The following is a 26,334-nucleotide window of genomic DNA, read 5'->3' as shown; positions in this document are numbered from 1 at the left end:
CACACATGGAAACTGAACAACTTGTTACTAAATGACAGCTGGGTCAGGGAAGAAATAAAGAAAGAAATTAAAGTCTTTCTAGAAATCAATGAAAATGAAGACACAGCATACCCGAACTTGTGGGACACAATGAAAGCAGTGCTAAGAGGAAAGTTCATAGCACTAAGTGCCTTCAAGAAGAAATTCGAGACAGCTCATTCAAGCACCCTAATGGCTCACTTAAAAACCCTAGAAAAAGTAGAAGGAGACACACCAAGAAGGAGTAGATGGCTGGAAATAATCAAACTCAGGGCTGAAATCAATCAGTTGGAAACAAATAAAACAATTCAAAGAATCAATGAAACCAAGAGCTGGTTCTTTGAGAAAATCAACAAGATCGACAAACCCTTAGCCAGGCTAACTAAAAGGCAGAGAGACACCACCCAAATCAACAAAATCAGAAATGAAAAGGGGGATATAACTACAGACACTGAGAAAATCCAAACAATCATTAGGACTTACTTCAAAAGTCTATATGCCACAAAATTTGAAAATCTAAATGAAATGGACAATTTTCTTGATCGATTTGACTTACCAAAGCTGAATCAGGACCAGGTAAATCAACTAAATAGTCCTATATCCCCCAAAGAAATAGAAGCGGTCATCAAAGTCTCCCATCCAAAAAAAGCCCAGGACCAGATGGCTTCAGCGCAGAATTCTACCAGACCTTCAAAGAAGACCTAACACCAATTCTCTTCAAACTATTCCACAAAATAGAAACAGAAGGAATATTACCAAATTCATTCTATGAAGCCACAGTCACCTTGGTACCTAAACCTCACAAAGACTCAACAAAGAAAGAAAATTTCCGGCCAATCTCCCTTATGAACATTGATGCAAAAATACTTAATAAAATACTTGCAAACCGAATACAAGAACACATCAAAGATATTATCCACTATGACCAAGTAGGCTTCATCCCAGGTATGCAGGGGTGGTTCAATATACGGAAATCCATCAATGTGATCCACCATATTAACAAACTGAAAGAAAAAAAACCCATGATAATCTCCCTAGATGCTGAAAAAGCCTTTGACAAAATCCAACATCCATTCATGTTCAAAGTATTGGAGAGATCAGGGATACAAGGCACATATCTAAACATAGTAAAGGCGATATACAGCAAGCCTATAGCCAACATCAAACTGAACGGAGAGAAACTTAAAGCAATCCCACTGAAATCAGGGACAAGACAAGGCTGCCCACTCTCTCCATATCTCTTCAACATAGTGCTGGAAGTCCTTGCTAGAGCAATAAGACAGTTGAAGGAGATCAAGGGGATACAAATTGGAAAGGAAGAAGTCAAATTATCACTATTTGCAGATGATATGATAGTATACATGAGTGACCACAAAAACTCTACCAGGGAACGCCTACAGCTGATAAACACCTTCAGCAAAGTGGACGGATACAAAATTAACTAAAAAAAAAAAAAATCAGTAGCCCTCCTGTATACAAAAGACAAAAGGGCTGAGAAAGAAATAAGGGAAACAACACCCTTCACAATAGCCACAAATGACATAAGGTGCCTCCGGGTAACCCTAACCAAGGAAGTCAAAGACTTGTATGAAAAAAATTTCAAATCTCTGAAGAAAGAATTAGAAGAAGATATGAGAAGATGGAAAGATCTCCCATGCTCATGGCTTGGCAAGATTAACATAGTAAAAATGGCCATCTTACCAAAAGCAGTCCACAGATTCAATGCAATGCCCATCAAATTACCAACACAATTCTTTACAGAACTGGAAAGAAAAATTCTCAACTTCACATGGAATAACAAGAAACCCAGAATTGCTAAAACAATCCTCTACAATAAAAGATCTTCCGGAGGTATCTCCATCCCTGATCTGAAGTTGTACTATAGAGCAACAGTTTTAAAAACTGCATGGTACTGGCATAGAAACAGAATGGTGGATCAATGGAACCGAACAGAGGACCCAGAAATAAACCCACACACTTATGGACACCTGATCTTTGACAAAAACGCCAAAATCATACAATGGAAAAAAGATAGCATCTTCAACAAATGGTGCTGGTCTAACTGGATGTCTACATGTAGAAAAATGAAAATAGATCCATACTTGTCACCCTGCACAAAACTGAAGTCCAAGTGGGTCAAAGACCTCAACATAAAACCAGACACATTAAATCGGCTTGAAAAAAAAAGTGGGAAATACCCTAGAACTCATTGGTACAGGAGAAAACTTCCTGAACAGAACACCAACAGCACAGGCTCTAAGAGCAACAGTCAATAAATGGGACCTCATGAAACTGAAAAGCTTCTGTAAAGCAAAGGACACCGTCATCAAAACAAAGCGACCACCTACAGATTGGGAAAGAATCTTCACCAACCCTTTATCTGACAGAGGACTCATATCCAGTATATATAAAGAACTAAAGAAGCTGGAAAGCAGCAAACCAAGTAATCCACTTAAAAAATGGGGAACAGAGCTAAACAGAGAATTCTCTGTAGAGGAATACGGAATGGCAGAGCAGCACTTAAAGAAATGCTCAACCTCACTAGCCATTAGGGAAATGCAAATCAAAACAACCCTGAGATTTCACCTTACACCCATGAGAATGGCCAAGATCAAAAACTCAAGTGACAACACATGCTGGAGAGGTTGTGGAGAAAGGAGAACCCTTCTCCACTGCTGGTGGGAATGTAAACTTGTACAACCACTCTGGAAATCAATCTGGTGCTTTCTCAGACAACTAGGAAAAGCGCTTCCTCAAGATCCAGCCATACCACTACTGGGCATATATCCATAAGAAGCTCAAGTACACAAAAAGGACATTTGCTCAACCATGTTTGTAGCAGCTTTATTTGTAATAGCCAGAAGCTGGAAAAAACCCAGATGCCCCTCAACTGAAGAATGGATGCAGAAATTGTGGTACATCTACACAATGGAATATTACTCAGCAATGAAAAATAAGGAAATCATGAAATTTTCAGGTAAATGGTGGGATCTGGAAAGGATCATCCTGAGTGAGTTGTCCCAGAAGCAAAAAGACACACATGGTATATACTCACTCATATAGACATACAACATAGGACAAACCCACTAAAACCTGTGCATCTTAACAAACTAAGAAAGAGAGAGGACCCTAACTAAAATGTCCAATCCCCATCCGGAAAAGCAAAGAGGATGGACATCAGAAGAAGAAGAAAACAGGAAACAACCTAGGAACCTACCACAGAGGGCCTCTGAAAGCCTCTGCCCTTCAGACTATCAAAGCAGATGCTGAGCCTGATGGGCAACTGTTGGGCAGAGTGAATGGAATTTTAGGTAAGAACTGGGAAATAGTAAGAGCTGGAGAGGACAGGGTCTCCACAAGGAGAGCAACAGAACAAGAAAATTTGAACACAGGGAACTTCCCAGAGACTCATACTCCAACCAAGGACTATTCATGGAGATAACCCAGAACCCCTGCACAGATGTAGCCCAGGGCAGTTCAGAGTCCAATTGGGTTACATAGTAACGTGAAGAGGGACTGCCTCTGAAATAATCTGATTGGCCTGCTCTTCGATCACCTCCCTCTGGAGGGGAGCAGCCTTACCAGGCCATAGTAGAGGACAATGCAGCCACTTTTGATGTGAACTGACAGACTAAGATCAGAAAGGAGAGGAGAACCTCCCCTATCATTGGACTTGGGGAGTGGCATACATGCAGAAAGGGGAGGGAGGGTGGGACTGGGAGGGGTGGAGGGAGGGGCTTATGGGGGGATGCAGAATGAATAAAGTGTAATTGATGAAAAATTAAAAAAAAAAGTGAACATTGTCTCATTCACTGCTAAAAACAAAACAAAACAAAACAAAAAAATACAACTATGAAATTACAGTTACTAAGATAGCAAAATTCATTAAGTTTGACCCTCATCCCTCCAAATTCCCTCACAGGAAAAAAAAATAAAGAGTGGGCTTTCTGTCATTAGTGGCTTAGATTTTTTTTTTGTTGCCTCAAGAATCTTTTATGTCAGTTACTCTCTTATGTAATGCTCTATCGGCTCTACATTTACTCGTGTGCTACGTATAAGCTTGGATTTCAGGTTTTCTACATTACTCTTTGTCCTACCAATTCTCCCATGAGTATTTGTTGGACTCCATTGATTTGGGAGGTAAAAGAAATTGATGTATTTCTCTTCCTTTTGTTCCATTTCCTTTTAGGAAAAAAAAAGAATGGTCTGAAATTATGTAAAGAAGCTAGACCAGGTACTTCGTTCAAATCATAGTTTCATGACTTGAAAACTTTAGTTGTATTCCTCACCTGCAATATTTTCAAGTCACTTAATCTGAGATTCTTATCTTTTAAATGGAAGTAATGTGGTTGTCTTGCATTATTGTATGAATGATGGAAGTTCTTAAATGAGTTGATAATGCAATGTACTTAGATATGTACTTGGCTGTCAAAAATAAAAATAAAAATATAAGCAGGATACATTGTTATATATTAGTGTCCTTCTTCATAATATCTGCATCTAAGCTATGAGAATCTAAGTGATGACCCTATGAGCATCTCATTCATTAACACTCATTGTAGACATTTATCTAAATCCTGCAATCCTAGAAAATGGTGAAAACAAAGAAATATCTCCTTTTTTGGTTTTTATTTATTTTTTGTTTTTTGGGTTTTTTTGTTTTGTTTTGTACTAGTTTATCATGCAGAACCAGTATGCTTCATGTAACTTACTCAAGATATGTATGCTTCTAGCTATTATAAATAAATCTGTGAGGAACATGGTTGAACAAATATCCTTGCTGTATACTTGAGCATCTTTTGGATATATGCCTAGGAGTGCTATAGCTGGATCTTGAGGAAGCACTATCCATAATTGTCTGAGTAAGTGACAGATTGATTTCCAAAGTGGTTGTAAAAGTTTACATTCCCACCAGCAATGGAGGAGGATTCATCTTTCTCCACATCCATTCCAGCCTGTGTTGTCACTTGAGTTTTTGATCTTGGCCATTCTGATGGGTGGAAAGTGAAATCTCAGGGTCGTTTTGATTTGCATTTCCTTGATAGCTAAGGATGTTGAACATTTCTTTAAGTGTTTCTCTGCAATTTGATATTCCCATATTGAGAATTCTCTGTTTAGCTCTGTGGCCCATTTTTTAGCAAATATTTAAATCGTTTATTGCCATTAAGTTACAGATCTGAATTACAAACTGTGGAAAACACTGGTACTTGTTACCATTGGAAATTATGTATAGGCATGTGACCAACTGAGGGATATACTATAGTCATTAAAGTCAAGAATTTTGAGTATTTAAATGCTTGTAGTTATAAAATTTTGTTCCCTTAGATTTTTATTACACAACTCCCAATAGTTAATATACACATTGCTTAAGATTGCTATACATAAAACTCATCCAAAATTATTAAATTAGTTGCATATTTTGAACTACACTTGATGAAGACAAATTTTAGCTGATAAGGCAGCAGAAAGCTGGTTTAGGAACTCTCAGCTATTCTATAATGTTGGCATGGTTATTAAACATAGCATTCCGTGTTTTCCCCTCAAGATGACTATTTATGCTGATGTGATCTGTGGCTTTGTCGCACTGGCTGAGGCATTGTCCCTTTCAAGAGTTGGTCCTTGCACTGCCATGCAGATGCCTGCTTATTCAACTCATAGTTGATAAGCCATCTTCCCTGAATGAGCTGAGCTACTTCATTTGTTGCATGGCATGCAAAGAGAAGCCAGTTTCAAGGCTGTACCTTGTAGGCAAATCTCATGAATGTCAAAGAATATCAAGAGAGGGCAAAAGTCATCTGCCCACTGATAATCTCTGAAGATTTCTTCATGTCATTGATAGCAGCCATGGGAAGACTTCAGAAGTGCATACTCATGAGATAGTGCCTGAAGACCTTGCTCCGGACATAGTCCACAGTTTTGCGCATCAGGGCTCAAGCCATGGCTACTATGCCTTTCCAACGAAGCCACTATTCAGACAGATGACACCAGCGTCCACCCACCCCTCCTGTACCCCATTTTTTAATTGGATTACTTGATTTGTTACTGTTTAGATTTTTGATTTCATTATATATTCTGGGTATTAGCCCTCTGTCAGATGTAGGGTTGGTGAAGAACCTTTACCAATGTGTAGGCTGTCGTTTTGTTCTGATGACAGTGTCCTTTGCTTTACAGAAGCTTTTCAATTTCATGAGGTCCCATTTATTGATTGTTGATCTTAGAGCCTGTGCTGCTGGTGTTCTCTTAAGGAAGTTGTCTCCTGTGCCAATGAGTTCAAAGCTCTTCCCCACTTTTTCTGATATAATGTGATATAATGTGTCTGGTTTATGTTGAGGTCTCTGATCCACTTGGACCTTAGTTTTGTGCAGGGTGATAAATATGGATCTAGTTGCATTTTCTACAGGTAGACTTTCAGTTAGACCAGCACCGTTCGTTGAAGATCCTGTCTTTTCCATTGTATGGTTTTGTCTTCTTTGTCAAAAATCTTTGTAAGCATATGGGTTTATTTCTGGGTCTTCTATTTGATTCCATTGATCCATCATTCTGTTTCTATTCCAGTACCATGCAGACAGCAAAGGCAATATAGAGCAAGCCTATACCTAACATCAAACTAAATGGAGAGAAACTTAAAGCAATCCCACTGGAATCAGGGACAAGGCAAGGCTGCCCACTCTCTCCATATCTCTTCAACACAGTTCTTGAATTCCTAGCCAGAGCAATAAGATAACTAAAGGAGATCAAGGGATACAAATCAGAAAAGAAGTCAAATATCACTATTTGCAGATGGTATGATAGTATACATGACTGACCCAAAAAATTCAGCCAGAGAACTCCTTTAGCTGATAAACACCTGCAGCAAAATGGCTGGATACAAAATTAATTAAAAAAAAATCAGAAGCCCTCCTGTATACTAAAGACAAAAGGTCTGAGAAAGAAATTAGGGAAACAACACCTTTCACAATAGCCACTAATAACATAAAGTACCTTGGTGTGACTGTAACCAAGCAAGTGAAAGACTGAAAAAAAATTTCAAGTCTCTGAAGAAAGAAATTGAAGAAGACATCAGAAGATGGAAAGATCTTCCATGCTCATGGATCGGTAGGATTAACATAGTGAAAATGATCATCTTGCCAAAATCAGTGTACAGATTCAATGCAATTCCCATTAAAATACCAACATAACTCTTTACAGACCTTTGCAATTGTTCTTTACAGAACAATTTTCAATTTCATTTGAAAAAACAAAAACCCCAGAATTGCAAAAACAATGCTGTACAACAACAGATCTTCTGGAGGTATTGCCCTCCCTGATCTCAAGTTGTACTACAAATCAATAGTAATAAAAATGATTATTAATCATGTTTTCAATATGTTCCATAATGCAAAATGTACTTACTAATAATGTCAAACTAAATAATTCACATATTTTCTCAAGTAGTTTACAGGCCAACATTGAAGAGTGAGAATGTGTTAAAACAGCCAAATAATTGTGTAAGAAAGAAAAGATGAAAAACAGAACTGTTTTCTATAAAGAAATGGCTGTCTTGTTATGCAGCTCTGGTCCATGACTAGAGAATCTATATACCGATCTAGCTCTTGAAAGCAAGGTTGCATCTAACCACAAAGACACTTAATACATGTGCAGAAGACAGTATAGAAAGCATGTCTAGATTAGAAGATGGTAGCTGCATAGATGAGCAGTTTGTTTTAGGCCTTTTGTAACAAGACATTAGACTCTCTTCTATACCTTTGCATTGCTAAGGCTTATATTATTGTGATTAGAATAAGGTTATCTGACAAAGAGGTAAGCCCCACAGTCTCAATAGTTTGATAAAACATAAGATTATTCTTCACTAAGCAAGACATACAGTGAGAGTCTTCCAGGTCAGTGACCTGTTTCTGTTGTGGAGACATGAGTCCTTCTAATGGATAGGGACTTCTATTTTCTGGAATGAAAAACTGAGGCAGGACAGAAAGGGATAAACATAATCATTTTTCTCCTATTTTGGCTCAGAAATCTTTTCCCTCATACTGATTGATGATGACTAATCAAATTATTCTATTTACAAGTAAGCAGACAAATGAGAAACACTTGAAGAAAAACAACTACTTCCTAGTTAATTGAAACTATAGAAACCAGAGCCTTTTTCTCTTAGTTTCATAATAAGAATTATTAAGCAAAATACAGAAACTATCTTCAACTCCAATAAAAGTTCCATTTGGCATTGTTACCTTGTCTGCCATCCAGAAAAGGGCTTCTCTAGCTACCTGGAGTAAATACTCATTTCCCTATTTATTCACAATTTATAACCTCAATAACAACCAGTCCAAAAGAAAGGTACTGGTTATTAACTCCATAAAAAATGATGAGTATGGATACTTCCTAAGACTAAGAAGCACTCATCTAAACAATTAGATTTTCTAAATTGCTTATGTAAGTAAAAATGGTTCTTGTCAGGTTAATTCTGTTTCTTACAAACATTTTTCAAGTGATTGTACTCAAAGACAAACAACACATGAAAATACAATTCAACACAGTTGGTTTATTTAATTAAAGAAAAAAGTAGATTAACATAAAATTATCTGATTATGAACCTAGAAGAAAACTTTATCTACGATATTGTATAATATTTGTCTTCAACCTATTGTTTTAATAGAATTTTAGCTATGTTATAATCAACCAGTGAAAATTAATTGATTTACTACCTAGTTGCTACATTTTGATTTATGTTTTAACATTAATAGATATTTTCCACATTTTTTATACTTTATATCTGTTGTGTTTGAAATTAACAACTATTAGTCACTTTAGTATTCTAAAAATTATATGATCACAAATTTCACTAACAATATTAAAATAAAATAAAATTATACTCTATTTTCAGGTGATACTTTGAAAAGGTGATTATTGAACTTATTGTACATACCTACCATAAATAATTATTTAAACCATTTTATTTTAATCAAAACATACAAGTTTCCAGATTTCTATTGCATGCTTAATTTTATAACAGAAATTGCAGCTTTAAATAAAGGTTTATCATGTTCTTTGTAATCATATCTGATATGTTTAAGACAAAAATGTATATGTACATATTACAAATAATTATATTTGAAGGCAGATAATATAAATAGTAGTCATATTTATGTAAAATGAAATTTTATTCACCTGTTTCAGTTTCTGTCTCTGAAATTCACTGCTTAATAAGCTTGTTCTTACTGAGATCTCTGCTAGATGGTTCAATTTAGCTGTTCTGGCTCACACAGCTCTCCCAGGCTGACTAACTCAATCTGGCTTTTCTCCTGACCTCTGAATTGCTCTGCTTGGCCTCATACTAACTCAAGCAATCTGCTCTAATCTCCTGGTTCCTTCTCATTCTCTGGCTCATTTGGTCTTCAGCTGAATTCTCTCTCTGCAACCTGTCTGTTACTGTCCTGCTAAAATTGCCTTCTCTCTCTCATTGCACTTTAAGGAACTTCCCTTCCTCTCTCTTCTCCTGAGAGTTGGGTGTAACCTATTCTGTCAAGTCTTTCTCTGATCCATCACCTGTTCTGCCACTCAATTAGACATCAATTTCAAATATGGGTGCTTCCTTCTACAAATTAACTTTACCTTCATTGTTTGGGAATAAAAGCATATACTTCCATGCCTGGATCTAAGCTTTTCTTTACCTGAAACTTGCTCTATAACAAGCTTACCTTGAACTCATATCTGCTTGCCTCTGTCTCCTGGATTAAAGGTATGTTTGCATTCCAGCTGGATCACACAGACCTAGAAGATCTTTGGCTTTGTTCTCTTGTTAAGACCTAGAAAGTGTTTTGATGTGATCTCTTGCCAGAATAGCCATGCTCAGAATTAACATTCCTCTACATATTTGTGCCCATCAGGATTAATTATAAAGTGAAAAATGATAATATGTAAACAGAGTATCACTAATACTTTGTACTTAATAGTTCTGTAATATCCATTGTTGGCACTAGAGCATACTTGTGGCTACATATAATATTTATGAATTTTTCGATAATATCTCTTAGGTGTGTGTATTTTTTTCCTGGGCAATGTATTGCACTATGTTATTTCAAACAAGCCATATGACATTCCTAAAGAATCTTAAGTGACATTTATATCACAGAAAGTCTTGGTTGATTTGCTGAAGTGAAATCCAATGCTCAACCCAACAGATGATGAAGAAATATATTTGTCTGTGTGTGTGTGTGTGTGTGTGTGTGTGTGTGTATGTGTGTGTAAAATTAAGGTCTTCTACTTAAGGAATGGAAAAAGCAACTTATTTACATTTTGTACAGAAGTCATGAAATATCATTAATTTGCATATTCATGTTGAACTATCCATTTAGAATACATTGGCTTTTTTAGTTTCACCAGATGGAACAACAAATGCTAATATAATGACTAAAAGTCTTGGTCAAGCATTTTGAGAAATGGAAATACTTTTTTGATGCAAAAGTCATATATTTTTACTGAAGAAATAAAATGTCTATTTTTTGGGCTACTTAACAAACTCATGTAAAATGTGATATAAAATATTCATATTAGTTGAAAGTTAAGCATTAGCACTTTTTTTTTTTAATAACGGTGCATTTGATATTGTGGAAAAGACAGGTAAAAACCCTGGAATATTATATATTCCCTTTTTTCGCATCAAATACAAAATAATATTGCTTTTGAACTGGTAAAATTATAAAACAAACTTCATTATTTAAACACATATTATGTTAATAACTTCTTATAGCATATCTCAATATCTAGACTTTCTTAGTCATTTATTGTTTCTCAAATTATCAAATACGTAGAAAATTGGCAAATAAGACATAACTGAAAAATCAATGGATCTCTAAATTGACTTATGTAGGATTGCATCATATGTTCATAATTTCCAAAGAACAGAGCATCAGATGTATGTCGCCAAATTCAATTCTGTTTATTTTTTTCCAGATGTTAAATGAAGATGTCAGAGCTCTGTTTATTAACAACAGCAACAGAATTATCACAGTGATTTTCTAATGATTCAATTACTGACTGTATGTATTGTTGTTTATTTTGAACATTTATTTGCTCATTATTTAGCTATTTCTTTTGGTTATTTGAGACAAGGTTTCCCTGTGTAGCACTGGTTGACCAGGAACTCACTCTTTAGAGCAGGTAGTCCTTGAACTCAGAGATCCACCTCTTTCTGCCTCCCAAGATCTGTGATTAAAGATGTGCACTATGACTACCCAGCTCTATTTTTTTATTTTATTTACTTTTCAAGAGTAGATCTTGCTCATCTTGAGTGAGGTAACCCAGAAATAGAAAGATACACATGGTATATACTCACTCATCAGTGATTATTAGACATATAATATAGGATAAACATACTAAAATCTATACTCCTAACAAAACTAAACAACAAAGACCCTAGGAAAGATGTTCAATCCTCATTCAGAAAGACAAACGTGATAGACGGAAGCAGAAAAAGACAAGGAGCAGGACAAGAGCTTATCACAGACTGCTTCTGAAAGATTGTACTGATCAAGATATCAAAACAGAGGCTAAGACTAATAGCCAAACTTTGGGCAGAATGCTTGGCATTTTAGGAAAGAAGAGGGAGAGAGAAAAACCTGGAGGGGACAGGAGCTTCACAGGGAAACCATCAGAGCCAAAATTAAATAAATAACTGAGCCCTGGGAGCCCTGCAGAGACTGATACCCCAACCAAAGACAATGCCTGGAGAGGACCTAAAACCCAGGTTCAGATGTAGCTCCAAGTGGGGTCCCTAGTAGGAGAATCAGGGGCTTTCTCTGGCATGAACTCAGTGGCAAGCTCTCTAATCACCTTCCCTAGGAAGTATAGCCTTGCTATGCCACAGAGGAAGACAATGCAACCAATCCTAATGAGACCTGATAGGCTAGGGTCAAATAGAAGGGGAGAAGGATCTCCCTTATCAGTGGACAAGGGGAGGGACATAGGAGGGAGAATTGGGAGGAAAGGTGCGACTGGGAGGTGACAAGAGAAGGGGCCACAACTGGGATACAATTTGAATAAACTGTAATAAATGATAATCATAATAAATAATAAAATATAAAGAGTAGATCTTGCTATGTAGTCCATACTGTACTCAAACCTACTTCTGTAGCCCAGCCTGTACTTGAACTATTGCTGATCTTCCTCTTCATCACTAAGATACAACTTGTATCACCACAGCCAGCTACCTATATATTTGATCTTTTTTGACCAATAAAGGATATAAGATCTAACTCAATGGCAGGCTCTTTGACCTCCCTACTCAACCCTCCCCCCCAAAGGAGGAGCAGTCCTGCTAGGCCACAGAGGAGGACTTTTCAACCAGTCCTGAAGATTCCTGATAAAACAGGGTCAGATGAAAGGGGAGGATGTCCTCCCCAATCAGTGGACTTGGAAAGGGGCAAGGAGGAGATGAGGGAGGGAGGGTGGGATTCGGAGGGAATGAGGGAGCGGGATACAGCTGGGATATAGAATTAATAAAATGTAACTAATAATAAAAATTATCTTTTAACCAATGTAGCTTATGTTTAGATGTACAAAAGAAATTAATGCTCAACTAAAAGGAGGTTTGATGGTGTTCAATCAGAGAATTGACCTCGTGCAGGAGCAAATTGATACCCTATGGCAAATCGCTCAACTTGGCTGTCAATGGAAGTATGCTGGACTTTGTTTCACTAGCATACAATATGAGAATTTTTTCCGTGCTGCAAATCTGTCTAAACAATTGGCTAGCTATATTTTAGGTAATTGGACTGGAGAATTCGATACTATGATGGAGGAGCTGAGAGTGGCCATTGTTACGGTAAATTCTACCAGAGTGGACGCAGGACTAGTCACAGGATTATCATCATGGACTGCTGCAGCCATGAATCATCTGAAGGAATGGGCAGGCTTGGGAGTGTTAGCAGGCCTTCTGGTGTTGGTTTCCTTGGTTTGCCTGTGGTGTATATGCAAGATTAGTCTCACAACAGCGTAATGCAACCATGATCATTCAGGCCTTTACAGCCATTGAAACAGGACAGTCTCCCCAAGCATGGTTGGCTACCATAAAAAGCTAAAATGTTACGCTCAGGATGCGAGGCTAAGCACTGCACTCAGGGTCAGCTGCTTTGGACCCAGAGAAGAGCATGTCTGATTGCATGCAGGTTGATGCCCCAGGTCCCGCCTCTGAGAAAAAGGTATCAGACGGGTCTGATGCTCTTTGGGTGGATGACACCTAAATGAACATCGGTACAAAATCTCAATTTATTTCTAATATCAGAGATCAGACCTCTACTCTTGCCTGATGCGTCTAAAACAAAAAGGGGGAACTGTAGAGAGCTGCGTAATGCCGTGCCTTAAAGATGGAGCTGGTTTCCCCCTTTCACCTTCCCGATGGTGAGTACTCTCTGTCACAAACAACTCCATATTTGGCTAAGGCTGAGGATCTGGCTTGCTTCCGTGTATGTGGACCTATCTGCATTGCCCAAATGGCACGCTGGGGTTGGCTACCCAGAGGCTATTTAAGCTGTGGGCTGGCTTTCCCCAGGGTCAGAAGATTGTTCAAGGTTCCTGAATAAACTGCATTGAGAAGAAAAAAAAAAAAACCAAACAACAACAACAAAAAAACATCCAATGATAAAAATGCATGTTGATTAGGTATAATTGCCTATATTTTAGATATATTTTATATAACTAAGTGAAAAAAAGAACTATGAGTGAAATATTCATGAATTAAGAACTTTAGTAAAAGTTATTATTTATGCATGCAGTGAAATAAAATATTAAAATAAAAAAATGGCTTGTCTTAAATACTTCTTTGGGAATAAATAACTGAACCCACAAAAAAAATGAAAAAAGGAGATAAGATCTAAATAATGTAAACATTTTACTATGTAAATAGAAGGTATTCAAGAAAAAATTAATAGACTCATGAAACTCATAACCTATTGCATTTTTATTGTAGCCATAAATAGTTGATCTTCTCTTATTTGAAATTCTTCCAATTTTAAACAACTTATGGCACATTATAAGGGTCTTAATGTCCAAAATAACAGCAATATGTTTAGTCCATTTAAGTATTTTTCTTTCCTTGATTTTATTAGTGTGCTTTAAATCACATTTCTTATGTTTTTGTTCATCTGGTGTTTAGAAAAGAAGATAACAAAATTTGCACATTGATTAAGAATAATAGACAACATGAAAATAAAGGGAAATTTCTTAGTGGTTCTATTTTTCCATAGTTTTGAACAAAAGATTTCAGAGTTTGGTTCATTAATAACACTCCCATATAAATCAGTAGAGTTTTCTGAGTGATTAAGAAATTATTCATTTGATGATTCTATGGGTTGCTGTTCATTTTGAAACACAATATGAAACAAAAACTAAATTTGAGAAGATATAATTTCATCAGTTCCAATAGAGCCCTCTTGTTCAAATTAATCATCTTCGTCTTTTTCATGCCAAGTAACAAATGTCTGGTAATTTTTGTATTAATTTTTTGGGGTTTATTTTTTCATATTAATTACAGTTTATTCACTTTGCATCCCACCTGTAGCCCCCTCCTAATTCCCTCCTAACCCCACCCTCCCTCCCTTATCTCCTCCCATACCCCTCTCCAAGACCACTGACAAGGGAAGTCCTCCTCCTCTTCCATCTAACCCTAGCCTCTCAGGTCTCATCAGGACTGGATGCATTGTCTTCTTCTGTGCCCAGGGGTCTTTTCTCAGATTGATACTCCAACAAAGGACCATGCATGGAGATAATCTAGAACCCCTGCACAGATGTAGCCTGTGGCAGCTCAGTATCTTAGTAGGTTCCCTAGTAAGGGGAACAAGGACTGCCTCTGACATGAACTCAGTGGCTGGCTCTTTGATCAACTCCCCCTGAGGGGGGTACAGCCTTACAAGGCATGTTTTTGTTGTTGTTGTTGTTGTTTTTACCTTGAATATTTTCTAGAATTCACCAGATGAGTTTCCTAATCCTGTAGCTTTTGGTCTGTGTTGTATTACTTTGAAGATTGTACAATTTTAAAATTGATTGAACTTTAACTGCTAAGGTAAGTGTGAAGGTGTTCAGTTTACAGTAAACACCGATTCACAAGAATCACACAAAAAGGACCTTCCCCTAGATTCCAGCAGTCACATCTCACATAACTATAGTGCATATCCATACTAGAAGCTGATATTGAAACGACATGAGCTCATAATTCTCTGTCTTCTCACCATGCTATGTGTTTGCATAATCACCACTGCAGCCAAGATGCAGGACTATTTTGTTACCAGAAAGGATGCTCTTGTGCCATTCTCTTATACAGTCATTTTCCTTCTGCTTTTCTTCAGCCCACCCTACACCACTCCTGATGCTTCCTGATCTGGTTATTGTTCATATAACTCTGTCCTTTTAAAAATTTTTTATAAACTTAGGATGCAGGACTCAGATGATTCAGTCTGGATCAACCCTTCTTTTTTGCAGTCCATAATGCTAGAAAGCAGTCTGCAAGCTGCCAAACGAGGGAAGCAATCAATAGTCCTATACAGTTGGGATTCCTATAAACCACAACAATGACCAGCATGGCAGGATATCCCTAAAGTTGCAAAAGTGACACTCATACATTGGCTGTAACCAAAGCTGGCTAATTGGACTTAAAGCCACTCAACAAGGAGAGCAATCTTGGGTGGGAAACTTGCTAACTACCCAGGGATACTGAGCCCATGGATCTTACAAGAGAGCCTATTACTAACACTTGCTAAGTCAACATAAGTCTTTACTGCACTCTAAATTATATCCTTAAACCCACAGTTAAGTATAGCTCTTACCCCTCAACAAAGAAGCCTCTCTTTCAGCTTGGAACACTCAGTCCTAAACGGAATGTCTTCAACAAACCTCTTCCCTCAGGGCTCAGGGAAGAGGAATAGGGAAGACTGTGAAAGACAGCGGGGATGGAGGGCACCAAGGAAACAGTTTTCTCTAGACACTACAGGACTGATGCACATATGAGCTCACAGACACTACAGGACATACACAGGTCTAAGCCAGATATGGTCCAAGGACTAAGCAGAAGAAGTGGACATGGTCTTCTATTCCTAACCAAGAAGCTGTCTCCAATTGACATCTCCTTTCAAAAAAATTTTTTTTCTCCAATGGAGTCTCTACCAGTATACAACCACACTTCATGGTAAGGACCACAGCTAGCAGAAGACGGCCAACACAAAACAAACTCAGTGGTACTTTTGGAAACTTCACTGTCTCATAATGCTTTGAAAGGAAATTTTTTCTTCTTTTTACTTCAGGAATTTTGCATATATATATATATATATATATATATATATATATATATATATAAATCTCCAGTTCTGTGTTATTTGAGTTCTGTTTTGTGTCTATCCCTTTTGATATTCAAAACTGTGGCTATTGTTAGAGGGATTTAGTAATTTCACTATACTCTACATCTGTGTTTCCTTTTTTTAAAACTTTTATTAATTACACCTTATTCACTTTGTATCCCCCCATACACCCCTCCCTCCTCCCCTCCCAATTCCACCTTTCCTTCCCCTTCTTCAAGCCTGTTCTTAACCAAGTTCACTGATAGGGGAGGTCCCTCTTTCCTTCCTTCTGATCTTAGTCTATCAGATCTCATCAGGAATGGCTGCATTGTCCTCTTCTGTGGCATGGTAAGGCTGCTCTCCTCTCAGGGGAAGTGATCAAAGAGCAGGCCAATCATTTCTTGTCAGAGGCAGTCCCTCTTCCCATTACTATGTAAGCCACATGGACACTGAACTGCCATGGGCTACATCTGTGTAGGGGTTCCAGGTTATCTCCAAGCATGGTACCTAGTTGGAGTATGAGACACTGGAAAGACCCCTGTGTTCAAATTTTCAGGTTTTGTTGCTCTCCTTGTGGAGTTCCTGTCCTCTCCAGATCTTACTATTTCCCACTTCTTTCATAGATTCCATGAGCTTTGGCCAACAGTTGGTCATAAGTTTCAGCATCTGCTTTGATAGTCTGCAGGGCAGAGCCTTTCAGAGGCCATCTGTGGCAGGTTCTTAGGTTGTTTCCTGTTTTCTTTTTCTTCTGATGTCCATCCTCTTTGCCTTTCAGGATGGGGATTGAGCATTTTAGTCAGGGTCCTCCCTCTTGATTAGTTTCTTTAGATGTACAGATTTTAGTAAGCTTATCCTATATGTCTATGAGTGAGTATATACCATCTGTGTCTTTCTGCCTCTGGGACAGCTCACTCAGGATGAGCCTTTCCAGTTCCCACCATTTTCCTGTAAATTTCATGATTTCCTTGTTTTTCGTTGCTGAGTAATATTCCATTGTGTAGATGTACCACAATTTCTGCATCCATTCTTCAGTTGAGGGGAATCTGGGTTGTTTCCAGCTTCTGGCTATTACAAATAAAGCTGCTACAAAAATGGTTGAGCAAATGTCCTTATTGTGTACTTGAGCCTCTTTTGGATATATGCCTAGGAGTGATATGGCTGGATCTTGAGGAAGCGCTATTCCTAGTTGTCTGAGAAAGTGGCAGATTGATTTCCAGAGTGGTTGTACAAGTTTATATTCCCACCAGCAATGGAGAAGGGTTCCCCTTTCTCTATAACCTCTCCAGCATGTGTTGTCACTTGAGTTTTGATCTTGGCCATTCTGATGGGTATAAAGTGAAATCTCAGGGTTGTTTTGATTTGCATTTCTCTGATGGCTAATGAGGTTGAACATTTCTTTAAGTGTTTCTCTGCCATTCGATATTCCTCTATCGAGAATTCTCTGTTTAGCTCTATTCCCCATTTTTTTAATTGGATTACTTGGTTTGTTGCTTTTCAGTTTCTTTAGTTCTTTATATATACTGTCAGATAAAGGGTTGGTGAAGATTCTTTCCCAATATGTAGGCAGTTGTTTTGTTTTGATGATGGTGTCTTTTGCTTTACAGAAGCTTTACATTTTCATGAGGTCCCATTTATTGATTGTTGCTCTTAAAGCCTGTGCTGTTGGTGTTCTCTTCAGGAAGTTTTCTCCTGTACCAATGAGTTCTAGGGTCTTCCCCACTTTTTTTTCTAGCCGATTTAATGTGTCTGGTTTTATGTTGAGGTCTTTGATCCACTTGGATTTTACTTTTGTGCAGGGTGATAAGTATGGATATATTAGCATTTTTTTACATGTAGATATCCTGTTAGATCAGCACCATTTGTTGAAGATGCTATCTTTTTTTCTATTGTATGGTTTTGGTATCTTTGTCAAAGATCAGGTGTCCTTAAGTGTGTGGGGTTTTTTTTCTGGGTCTTCTGTTAGGTTCCATTGATCCACCTTTCTGTTTCTATGCCAGTACCATGCAGTTTTTATTACTGTTGCTCTATAGTACAGCTTAAGATCAAGATATCAATTTTAATACATTTATATGTTTACTGGATTAATAAAGTGGCAACTGTAGTTATTTTTTGTTTTGTTTTGTTTTGTTTTTCAAGATTCACTAGCCTTGGGAAATTGGCATGGTTTCTAGTACTAGACATTCTTTCTTTCTTGTTTTCTTGTTGAACACACCTGAAGTCCAATTAGAAAGCTATTTATTGTCACTGAGGCATGCATGCAACCACTGCACTTTAGGGTAATTGTGCCATTCTGGTTGTTGTTGTTGTACCTCATAGATATCATAGATAAGCAAGGTTATTAGCTGCTTCTCTCCTTTGGGGAGTTTGCATGGTAGTTTCTTGTATCATGAAAGCTAGTTCCCAGAGAGGAAGCTTTTAGGTAATATCCAGTTTAAGTCCTCTGAGTAATGTTTCTGAAGTGCATGGTGTTTTCAGCAAGAAAAATTTACCTTCTATCTATGGTAGGCAAGCAAGGGTAAAAGCAAAAGCCTAAAATATTTTGAGAATCTCCATCATAATCCCTAACTACATTCTAAATATTTATTCTTATAGCTACAAATAAATATAGCTCTTTCCTGTCATTAAGAAATATTATTTGCACTAGGTGTAGAACATTACAGAAAACTACAAACAATGAAAACACAGATTTGTGCAACCCATTCTCAACTGATACACCTGCATCACAACTCCTGTACCTAAGACTCAGCAATATTGCTAAAAACACAGAAAGTTTGTTGTGAGGTTCTTTCTCCTAGAAGTATAAGAAAAGCTAAACTCACCAACATGGTCGTCTGAACAAGACCTAAGCAAAGAAGACACCAGTAGACATTTCTAATGCAGAAGAGTAAAAGCTTACATGGCCTCAAGTTTAGACAAAGACCTACAGGCAACTAAAAACTGATATGGAATGGGAGAAATAGTTTTCTCTATGGTGAGAGAGGTGTGTGCTGATGAACACAGTTTGTTATTCATATGAACTGATCAGACTTAAAAACTTATCATATATGTAACATTATATGGACTAAACTGGTTGTATTTGTATATTTAGAAATATATGTGCATATGTAACAATAATCATAGAAAAAGAGGTCATTAATTTGAGAGATAGAGCTGGGCTGAAGGGAGGGATGGGAACAAGGAAAAAGAAGATGGAAAATGAAGTAATTATAATCTCTAAAAAATTATATTAAAAATAATGAGACAAACATAGGGCTGCGTAATATACTGGGTGCCAGGGATTGAACTCTTATTATTAATCATGGAGGCAAGCACTTATACCTCTTTAATTATTTTGCCCACTCTCTGGTAATAATAAAATTAATAATACATGTGTATGAAATTGGATTTGTAATTCTCTAAGAAAATAAACTCTGGTATTATGAAGATGTATCATTATATTAAAATCTAATAAATTTAACAGATAGTTATTAAATGTATTTGATTCATTAAAACATTTTATACAAGTTTTGATGACATTGTATAATGTTAAGTCTTATAGTTTAGCAAGGAATAAACTACTAATTATTTGGAACATTACATCTACCAATGTCTTTATTGATGGCATTCAGTTTAAAGTGTCATAAATGTGTTTCAGTCTTTTTTTAATATTTTGTAATTTAACATTCCATTACATTCCTCTAAAACTTTACATATAGATGCATAATCACCTATCTTCACCAGAGCTGTATTAACTCAGAGTGTATTTTCAATCTGTTTAATGAGACTGTGAAAATTGAACATACCTGTTGGAAGTTTTCTTTAACTTGTCCTGTGAATCCTTCCACAGGAGTTTCTTAATTACAATAGATTCAGTGTTGAGCTCACAGTGAGTTTTGCTGATGTGAAAACTAAAAGCACTTAATATAAAGTGCTGACATAAAAGTGGAAGCTTCAAAGCTTTACAAAAAAAAATCATTGCTTGTCAAATTGCAGAGCCAACATAAAGTGAAGGAAAAGAGAGACATGTGAAACATCTTTGATATGGTAATGAAAATTACACTGTTAAGAATACACAATTTTAAATTGTTTTTATAGTAAAATGTATGTGATATAACATTCAGAGTCTCAGTCAATTTCAAGCATAAAATTTATTAGTATGAAGTATATTTACAGTAACTATCAATACATCAGGTTCTAGAATTTTTTTATCATTCATCCTGAATTGGACTCTTATGCCCATTAAATAATAAGTCCTCTTTACTTTATATTATAAGCCCTGCAACCTCTATTCTACTTCTTGCTTTTGATTTGGCTTATTCTAATACTTCCTATAAATAGAACCACTCATAAACAGATTTTGATTTATAGGGTAGATAATAGAATCATAGCACATTCAATTTCAATGGAGTATTAAAAGTAAAGAAGCATGTTAACAAGCCAATAAAATATAGATTTCCACTGAGAAAGGAAGTGCCATAGGTAATTGCTGGTTGCTGAGAGACAGAGACTCAGTATTCCCCAGCAATGATATCTTTGATAGGTGATCCAAACCCAAGTGGTAATCTCTAAACACATATACAAACAAAAAACACTAAATGGACTCAGATGGTGTCAGAGTTAAAGGTAATGAATTTGAGAGGGCATGGGGATCATAAAAAAGAGCATACATGAAATAAACATAGTACTCATATATTCATTACTTTAAAACTTTATTTAAATTTATTTAAATAAATTTATTTAAATAAAAAATATCAAAAATAAATCTTCAAAAGGAAAAAATGATATAAATTCAGATGCATAGTGGGTCATGTACATGCCTATTTTCATATAAACATGCATAAATATACATATTTATAATCACATGAAAGGTAGAAATGTATACACTTATTATTTATCCTGTTTAAACATACTGTACTTCACTTTTTACTCAGCTATATAAAATAAAGATATATAGAATAAATACTTCACATGCATAAACTTCTATGTATTAATCAATGACACTTAAAAGGGGAATTCAATTATAAGTACTCCTTAAACATTAGTTATTCCCAAAGGGAACAGAAGACACCAGGGCCTGAATGGGTCTGCACCAGGTCCTCTGCATATATATTATAGTTATCAGCTTAATGTTTTTATGGGACTCCTGATTATGTTTTGTTGTTCTGTCTTAGAAGCCTGTTCCTTTCTAATAAGAGACAGAAAGCAAGTGGGCCTGGTTGACAGATGATGGGGGAAAGGAACTGAGAAAAATAGGGGGAAATGTAAATTCAGATTATTTTGTATGAGAATTTATGCCTAATAAAAGGGAAAGCAAAACAAAGCAAAAATAAAAATAAAAAAAAAAACAAAGTCAGGAAAAATACTAGAAAATTTGAAATTTCCTTTAGACCATGTGCATAAAGTATGTGTTCAAGATCATAAACTTATTTAGTGCTTAAACATCGGACCTATCACATGATATTTTATTAAACTCAAACAGATACTCAAAATTTAAAAATAAATTTAGACACTTGCTCTCTGTCTCTTACTCTTTTTTCTTTTTTAAATTTAATTTTTATATTAATTGCAGTTTATTCACTTTGTATCCCAGCTGTAGCCCCTCCCTCCTCCCATCCCAAGCCCACCCTTCCTCTCTCATTTCTTTCTATGCCGTTCTCCATGTCCACAAAAAGGGGAATGTCCTCCTCCCCTTCCATCTGACCCTAGCTTATCCAGTCTCACCAGAACTGGCTGCATTGTTCTCCTCCGTGGCCTGGCAAGGCTGCTTCCCCATCAGGGGGAGGTCATCATAGAACAAGCCACTGAGTTCATGTCAGAGAGTGTCCTTGTTCCCCTTACTAGATAACCCACTTGGATACTGGGCTATATCCGAACAGGGGTTCTAGGTTATATCCATGAATGGTCCTTGGTTGGAGCATCGATCTCAGAAAAGCCCACTGTTCCCAGACTCTTTGGATCTGTTGCTCTCCTTGTGGAGCTCCTGTCCTCTCCAGGTCTGACTATCTCCCCCTTCTTTTCTGAGATTCCCTGCACTCTGCTCAAAGTTTGTTTTTGAGTTACGCTATTTGTTTTGATACAATGCTGGGTAGAGTCTTTCAAAGGCCCTTTCTGGTAGGCGCCTGACCTGTTCTCTTTTTTCTCCTTCTTCCAATGTCAGTACTGTTTGCCTTTCTGAGTGAAGATTGATCATCTTACCTAGGATCCTTCTTCAAGCTCAGCTCAGTCCAGCACTTTCTCAGACAATTAAGAATAGCAGTTCCTCAAGATCCAGCTATACCACTCCTAGGCATATATCCAAAATATGTTTAAGTACACAACAAGGATGTTTGCTCAACCATGTTCATAGAAGCTTTATTTGTAATAGTCAGAACCTGGAAACAACCCAGATGCCCCTCAGTTGAGAAATGAATACAGAAACTGTGGTACATTTACACAATGGAATACTACTTAACAATTGAAATCAAGGAAATCATGAATTTGGAGGCAAATGGTGAGATCTAGAAAAGATCATCCTGAATGAGGTATCCCAGAAAGACACACATGGTATATACTCACTAATATGTGGATACTAGACATATAATATAGGATAAACCTAGAAAAATCTCTTTCTCTCTTAGCCTCTCTTATTTTGGGGGTCACTCTTGTATTACACTACACTTAACAAACATAAGAAACATGATTTAAACATTTAATCAAAAATATAATATTCTAAAAAGATATTCCTTTTACCCTGGTATCTTTGTTACATTCGATAACACATCACAATTCAATCTTGCCACGTTTCAGCACACAATATGAAGAAGTGGCTGTGAGCAGATATAGGTCCTATATGTTTCTCTCAATATACCCATCAGTCTTCCACTGAGTATTTACTGGATACCTCTTCTACTACTACACCTGAGTTAGTTGTTATAAGCATAAGAGCATCAAATATTGCAACAAGCAAATAATAGAACAAAATTTCACTCTCTATAAATAATAAAAATTAATTTATTTAAAAGTTTAAATGTCTGTCCAAAATATACTTAGAGTTTTCCTACCTGGTGAATGTATGTGGTAGTGTCTGTAAATGGTGCCTGTCATATACTTAAAGAATATAAGTAGTTTTTTTTTTTTCTCTAGGGATTAATCTTCAGATAGAGATTAGATAGTCAAATTGTTTAAATTAGCAGTTTACTGTATAAAGTTTTTCTACCTTTTTCTACAATATATTTTAAATATTTTAAAGACATAGTTCTAAATTACACAGGCAGGCATTGAATTTGAGACGTTCCTGTCTCGGGCTCTGGAATGTTGGCATTATAGGCATATGCTTTTATGCATGGTATAAATGATATTTGAACTTCTAAATATGATAGATTTTTACATATAGAAATAACCATATATAACAATATGCTTTACCAAAAACAACATACATGTTTGCTCTAAAAATTATTATGACATGTTAGTAAACATGCTTAGGAATGTTTTAAATAATATCCCTTTCTGTCAGTTATATCTTAATCAGTTCATGAAAAGTAACAACTCAAAAAAAAACATGGTTGATTAATTGAAGTATTCAACAAAAACAATTTTTGAAAGAGAAAGATAAAATATGCCACTTTGAAAGAAAGAGACAGAGAGGGGAAAATACCTCAAGCTAGAGCTAGAAATACAGCATTTAATTACATCACTGGCAGAAGAATTAAAGGTCTTAGCACAATGTGTTTCAGTTGAACCTAAATGATAAATCTTACATTGCGATCAGCAGAGATAATATGAAAAGTACAATGTCTTACTATTAGTTATCTAGTGGAGTAAATCATAGAGAATTAAATTTTATTCCTACAATAATTATCTAGTAGAGTAAATCAGAGAATTAAATCTATTCCAACATTTGTCACCATGATGCTTTGTGACCTTGATAATTCCTTTGCCTCAGCTCTCTCATCCATAAAAAGTGGACGAAGCTGTACCTTTTGAAAGCATAAATATAGCCCATGGTTGATTGAAAAGTATTTTAAATATATTGCTACATAAACTCTTTTAAAATGTTGTACCAAGTATAAAAATGTTACTACAAGTATCATTATTTGAGCACTTTGTTCATTCTTACTTTGTTTAATTTTTTTCAGTAAGATTTTTTCTTTCTTAGTTCCTGAATGATCTTACTAAGTCTCACATTTAGTTAGGAATTTTTTTCAAGATAGAACATTTGTCTATTTCATTCTCTTATTGTTGTTTCCAGTCCTAGAAATGATCTGTCTCACTAGTTGTCACTCACTTTGTTTAAAAAAAAAATTTGTAAAACTTATTAAAACCTGTTTTGGCCAGAAATACGGATAAAAATGAAGATATGTTGGACTAAAGAGATGGCTTAGAAGTCAAGAGCACTTGTTGCTTTTCCAGAGGACTCAAAGTTTCCGGCACTGACTCAGTGACACACAAGCATCTGTAACTCCTGTTCTAGGGGATCCACTACCTTTTTCTGGCCTGCATAAGTACCAGGAACTCACAGACATACATGTAGGCAAAGTACCCAAACACATCACATACAAATGAATAAATTGTTTTTAAACAATGAAGTATTGCCATATCAATATTTCAGAAAGAATTTTATATGGTCCGTTCTTATTTTTTTAGAACAACAAAATATATGCATCATGCCCGTACTATGAACAAATATTTCCCCAACTAAAAATTTTACAAAAGAGAGAGAGAGAAACAGAGAGACACACTGAGAGAGAGACAGACACACACAGATAGGCAGTCAGTGAGAAAAAGAGAGAGAGAATAATGTAGGCCAACTCCAGAGCTATAGTTTGTTGAACCTATTAGCAATGTTAGCCAATACTAATATTGCTGTTATGTCCCACTACCCTTGCCCTGCCACTTCCCCTATACGCAACAATTTTCTGATCTTCAAAAACCTAGCAGACAATACCAAGATTTAAATTGGCAATTTTGAAATTATGCTTTTATAATTGATGTATATTTACCACATGACATTTATTCCTGATGTCCAAGTAGATTTGATTACAATGATTTTGAAAATGTTTTTGATGCTAATGTTTTACAAAATTTTGATAAAAAATTGATTTTGTCACTGAATTAAAATATAATTCACACTCCAAAATGGGAAGACACCAAAACAAATGAAACCTAGGCTAGGTTGAAATGTGTACAGCTCTTCATGATATGAGCCAGGTATTAAAAACTACATTTGAGATCCCTTTCAAATTTGAGAGGAAGCACTTTAGTACAAATAAAAGTCAATTGAAATTTATATTTGTGGAAATTAATCTGCAAATAAGATCAAGTTTGTACTGAATTGTGGATAACAAATTCATTACAAGTCACTCGAAACTAGAATGTCTGAAGATCAAGGAAGAAAACCAGAGTGTCTACCTGTTTCTTTCCTGGTCTGTAGCAAAACTGACTCTATGGTATAAGGTATGGTCCAATATCAAGTTTTTCAGAGTTGTCTTTGAAGAATCAGTACCTCTTAAGCCATTGTTGGCAGGTCTTGTCTTTGTTTATTCTGATGCTATTTACATAGTTAGCCACTCTTTCCTAGATAACTTAAGCGACATCCATCTTAGAGGACCCATCTCTTCTCACTTGACATCCATCTCAGAGGAACCATTTCTTCTCACTTTTTACCTTGTTTGTATCCTTAGTAGTTATTTATTGACCCCTTACCATGGGCAAAAATATTACACTGGATAATTGGAGAGAAGAATGATTTCTTTAGTAAATGTCTGCTGAAAATAATCTAGTGAACCTTTACAATATGGACTCATTGTCTCGGTGTGTATTCTGACCATGATTTATAATTATAAAACCCAATACAGTATCAAAGATGAATAAAAGTAGCCAGTTGGTATTTGTTATACACATTCCTATAAATAGTGAAAAATAAACTGTAATTTGTTGCACAGTAACTGTGCAGTATACTAGAGTATTAGTAAACTGTTGACTTTGCCTCAGTCAAACACATATTAAACTGGAGACCTAAGTCAGGGTAGGCTCCTGG

The 26,334-nt window shown here is 36.2% G+C and overlaps 1 protein-coding gene and 1 pseudogene across 4 annotated transcripts in view; both read right to left on the bottom strand.

Moving 5' to 3' along the window:
* Il1rapl1 (interleukin 1 receptor accessory protein like 1) overlaps nucleotides 1-26,334 on the bottom strand; it is a 1,800,273-nt gene that overhangs the window by 745,288 nt on the left and 1,028,651 nt on the right. The gene's annotated exons all lie outside the window — the stretch shown is intronic.
* On the bottom strand, nucleotides 5,713-5,957 carry LOC110543576 (mitochondrial pyruvate carrier 1-like; annotated as a pseudogene).

This window comes from Meriones unguiculatus, assembly GCF_030254825.1.
Source record: "Meriones unguiculatus strain TT.TT164.6M chromosome X unlocalized genomic scaffold, Bangor_MerUng_6.1 ChrX_unordered_Scaffold_30, whole genome shotgun sequence".
Lineage (NCBI taxonomy): Eukaryota > Metazoa > Chordata > Mammalia > Rodentia > Muridae > Meriones > Meriones unguiculatus.
Note: the sequence above shows the minus strand (reverse complement) of the source record. Positions and strands in the feature narration are given on the sequence as shown.